This window comes from Balaenoptera ricei, chromosome 4 (assembly GCF_028023285.1).
Source record: "Balaenoptera ricei isolate mBalRic1 chromosome 4, mBalRic1.hap2, whole genome shotgun sequence".
NCBI lineage: Eukaryota > Metazoa > Chordata > Mammalia > Artiodactyla > Balaenopteridae > Balaenoptera > Balaenoptera ricei.
In genome coordinates, this window is record NC_082642.1 from 29,083,854 (window position 1) to 29,089,338 (window position 5,485).

Below are 5,485 nucleotides of genomic sequence, written 5' to 3' on the forward strand. Positions count from 1 at the left end.
GTGGGTGGGGTATTTGGGGAGATGTTGGTCAAAGGGAACAAAGCTGCAGAATTACGCAGGATGAATAAGTTCCGAAGACCTAATGTACAGCATGGTGACTAATATTAACAACACTATATTGTATACTATTTGAAATATGCTAGGGGAGTAGATCTTAAGTGTTCTCACACCACCACCCCCCCAGATGGTAACTATGTGAGGAGTTGGATATGTTAGTTAGTTTGACTGTGGTAATCATTTCACAATGTATACATATCTCAAAACATCATATTGTAAACCTTAAATATATATCATTTTTGTTTGTCAACTATGCCTCAGTAAAGCTGCAGGAGGTGGGGGGGGGGTACTTCCCTGGTGGTGCAGTGGTTAAGAATCCGCCTGCCAATGCAGGGGACAGGGGTTCAAGCCCTGGTCCAGGAAAATCTCACATGTCGCAGAGCAACTAAGCCCGTGCACCACAACTACTGAGCCTGTACTCTAGAGCCTGTGAGCCACAACTACTGAGCCCACGTGCCACAACTACCGAAGCCCACGCGCCTAGAGCCCGTGCTCCGTAACAAGAGAAGCCACTGCAATGAGAAGCCCGTGCACCGCAACGAAAAGTAGCCCCCGCTCGCCGCAACTAGAGAAAGCCCGTGCGCAGCAGCGAAGACCCAACACAGCCATTAATTAATTAATTAATTAAATGAAAACGAAAGGAAAAAAAAAAAAAAGCTGGGGGGAAAGCATGTTAAAGGTGCCACCAACACAACTGCAGCCTGTGTCTTTGTAATACGGGTTTCTCCAGGCTTGGAGGTATGACCTGCTCATAATAATAGTTCAGCCCTTCTGTGGGGAGTTCAGGTCCTCAATGCCCTCCCAGGTTCTCCCTATAGGAAGTACTCCTGTTCAAGTCTATATTCAGATAGCCCTAAGCTGTTAATCCTGATGCCTCCTCACACGGGGCTGGAGACGTGTTCCTGCTCACCGCTGCTCTTCCAGCTCTGAGTACAGGCATTTCTGGTGCCGTAGTGCCAGGCAACAGGGAGAGGTCCCCTGTCGTGCTCACTCATGTATCTATTCCCACCGCTCTTCCCTCTGCCCCTGCAGGGGTGGGCTGTAGTCTAAAGAGGGAGAAACACACAGAGATCCCAGTGATTTAAGGTCCTCCTCTTCTGAGGGCTCGAGTGCAAGTGTGGGTGATGGGAGGGGTAAAGGGCAGAAGCCAGGGCCATCTGAGTCACACTGTGGGGCAGGGCAGGGGGTTGCAGGGGGCCTAGTCTCTGCAGTCATCTGAAGGCCTGGTTGGGGCTGGAGGCTCTTCAGAGACCTCAGTTCCTGGCCACACAGACTCTTTCACAAGGCTTTGTGAGTGTCTTCGTGACACATCAGCAGGCTTCCCCAAGAATGAGCGATCCAAGGTGAGAAAAAGGAAAAGGCCACAGCCTTTTGTGACCTAGTCCTGGAAGTGACACACTGTCACTGGAACCAAGTCACTGAGTCCAGGCCACAGTCAAAGGAAGGAGAGTTAAGCTCCACCTCTTGAAGGCAGAGCACCATAAAAACTGTGGCCATTCCCCCACTATCTGCTCTTCTTGAGTCGAGCCTGTGCTTTCCAACCTGCTCTTTCCTTCTCAGAAGGCTACTTGGTTCCTTATGCATCCTCGCCAGCTCTCCGCCCTGAATCTGCAGGGGGCACACAGCTGGTCCTTCTCTTGAGCTTAGCACTCTTTCTCCAACTATGTGACATTGTCGCCCAGAACGAATTCACACCCGACACCGTCTTCCTCCTCCTGACACCCTGTGCTTTGGAAATGAGGCACACCTGAATAGCAGAAAAATGGACCAAGTTTTCTCTCTTAGATGCCTGGAACTAAAAACTTATGAATCTGGGGTAAACAGGTCTAACTTGAGCGTGCATCAGATCACCCAGAGGACTTGTTAAAACACAGATTTCTGAGTTTCCAAGACTCACAAGTCTTGGAAGTTGGGTGGGGATTTGCAGTTCTTATGTTTCCAGGTGCTGTTGGCTGGTCCATGGACCACACTTTGATAACCACTGGTCTAAGGGTTAAGTTAGCAAAATAAGTGTATCTTCAGTGACTGAATTATTAGGGTATACTTACTCAGATGACCGTTTTCCGCAGGGAAATTTGGATAAACTTACAACTTCCTTGGAAAATTCTACTTTGTGGCAGTCTTCTTCTGGTCTCTTATCTTCTCCCTATGTTCCTCCCCTCCCTTTAAACATCACATCCACCTTAAAAGCATACATAACTGTATTTTAAGATTTCCGTTTGTAACTATATTTCAATTCATCGGAGTACAGATTCTCAGAATTGAGGCACTCTGGAAGAGGCCTGTGGTTTGCAAATTCAAAAACATATTTTGAACTGAGGTCAATTTAAAATATATATCATTACTTCTTTTTGGCCTTTCTTACATGCTCCAAATTTCTTTTACCATCGCCCCCCCCACACACCTTATATATCAGTTTCAATCGTCTTTATAAAAGTGAACAGCTCTTGAATTAGAAACGTCACAAACTCAAGGCAACTGATAAGTGATAGCATCCAATATTCAAATGACCTTCTAAAGTAATTTTCCATTTTTATTCCTGCCCTATTTCAGTCAGTCTGGGAGATTCCTGGAAAGAACATGTGCTAAAAGCATTTCCATTTCCATTATTAGGTGGATCCATAAATAGCCAATTTGTTTTATTTTTCTGTGGATCATTCTCAACCCTATTTGCCCAAGTTGAGTCACACTGTCAAAGAAAGCTGAAATGGTTTATATTCAAAGAGCTCAAACTTGTTTGTCCTGGTGTGCAATTATAAACACATTTAGAGAAAAAGGAAAAGAAAGCCATACCAATATATACTATTTTTCTGTCAGTGACCTCTCTCTCTCCAGTCTATTTTTATTTAAAATGGAGTCCAGCTTTAAAAAATAATGAATGTAAAGCGTTTATTACATAATGACTTAGAGGCAGGATCACTATGTATTAAAAGACCTACTGGGAGGCAATTTTCCAAGTTAAGACCCCAAAGCCAAGGTCCTTGAGGAGCCCTTCCTCCCCCGTGTCTGCAGGTCTCATGAATGCCATGTCCTGTTCTGGTGAGTTCCTTTAGACAGGAATTTGAGGAGCAGCCTCAGCTGCACACACGCAAACACGCTGCCATGTGGATTATCGTTGAGGAGCTGGATTTATCCTCAGGTGCCTGTTGCTCAGGGCCCTGAACCCTTCTACATCCCTACAGCAACCCTCCTCATGCTCACCTGCAACCTCTCTGTTTTCAATCTCACGGAGTCAAACCTCAGCCCATTGCTGTGCAAAAGCTTTTAAGTTTCATTAGGTCCCATTTGTTTATTTTTGTTTTTATTTCCACTTCTCTAGAAGGTGGGTCAAAAAGGATCGTGCTGTGATTTATGTCATAGACTGTTCTGCCTATGTTTTCCTCTAAGAGTTTTATAGTGTCTGGCCTTACATTTAGGTCTTTAACCCATTTTGAGTTTATTTTTGTGTATGGTGTTAGGGAGTGTTCTAATTTCATACTTTTACAGCAGTAAAAAAACTTTTTACCAGTTTTCCCAGCACCACTTATTGAAGAGGCTGTCTTTTCTCCACTGTATATTCTTGCCTCCTTTATCAAAGATAAGGTGACCATATGTGCATGGGTTTATCTCTGGGCTTTCTATCCTGTTCCATTGTTCTATATTTCTGTTTTTGTGCCAGTACCATACTGTCTTGATTACTGTAGCTCTGTAGTATAGTCTGAAGTCAGGGAGCCTAATTCCTCCAGCTCCATTTTTCGTTCTAAAAATTGCTTTGGCTATTCGGGGTCTTTTGTGTTTCCATACAAATTGTGAAATTTTTTGTTCTAGTTCTGTGAAAAATGCCCAGTGGTAGTTTGATAGGGATTGCACTGACTCTGTAGATTGCTTTGGGTAGTAGAGTCATTTTCACAATGTTGGTTCTTCCAATCTAAGAACATGGTATATCTCTCCATCTATTTGTATCATCTTTTATTTCTTTCATCAGTGTCTTATAATTTTCTGCATACAGGTCTTTTGTCTCCTTAGGTAGGTTTATTCCTAGATATTTTATTCTTTTTGTTGCAATGGTAAATGGGAGTGTTTTCTTAATTTCACTTTCAGATTTTTCATCATTAGTGTATAGGAATGCCAGAGATTTCTGTGCATTAATTTTGTATCCTGCTACTTTACCAAATTCATTGATTAGCTCTAGGAAACCATAAACAAGACCAAAAGACAACCCTCAGAATGGGAGAAAATATTTGCAAATGAAGCAACTGACAAAGGATTAATCTCCAAAATTTACAAGCAGCTCATGCAGCTCAATATGAAAAAAACAAACAACCCAATCCAAAAATGGGCAGAAGACCTAAATAGACATTTCTCCAAAGAAGATATACAGATTGCCAACAAACACATGAAAGAATGCTCAACATCATGAATCATTAGAGAAATGCAAATCAAAACTACAGTGAGATATCATCTCACACCGGTCAGAATGGCCATCATCAAAAAATCTACAAACGGGACCAGCCCCGCTCTCCCCGCCCCGCTCCCCACGTAGGTGGGATCTGGTCCAGCCCAGCCGGGTGGCGGGTTTAAAAAAAAAAAAAAAAAATCTACAAACAATAAATGCTGGAGAGGGTGTGGAGAAAAGGGAACCCTCTTGCACTGTTGGTGGGAATGTAAATTGATACAGCCACTATGGAGAACAGTATGGAGGTTCCTTAAAAAACTAAAAATAGAACTACCATACGACCCAGCAATCCCACTACTGGGCATATACCCTGAGAAAACCATAATTCAAGAAGAGTCATGTACCAAAATGTTCATTGCAGCTCTATTTACAATAGCCAGGACATGGAAGCAACCTAAGTGTCCATCATCGGATGAATGGATAAAGAAGATGTGGCAAATATATACAATGGAATATTACTCAGCCATAAAAAGAAACGAAATGGAGTTATTTGTAGTGAGGTGGATGGAGTTAGAGTCTGTCATACAGAGTGAAGTAAGTCAGAAAGAGAAAAACAAATACAGTATGCTAACACATATATATGGAATCTAAGGGGAAAAAAAAAAAAAAGGTCATGAAGAACCTAGTGGCAAGACGGGAATAAAGACACAGACCTACTAGAGAATGGACTTGAGGATATGGGGAGGGGGAAGGGTAAGATGTGACAAAGTGAGAGAGTGGCATGGACATATATACACTACCAAATGTAAAATAGATAGCTAGTGGGAAGCAACCGCATAGCACAGGGAGATCAGCTCTGTGCTTTGTGACCACCTAGAGGGGTGGGATAGGGAGGGTGGGAGGGAGAGAGACACAAGACGGAAGAGATATGGGAACATATGTATATGTATAACTGATTCACTGTGTTATAAAGCAGAAACTAACACACCATTGTAAAGCAATTATACTCCAATAAAGATGTTAAAAAAAAAAACAAAAAAACCTCAGCCCAAA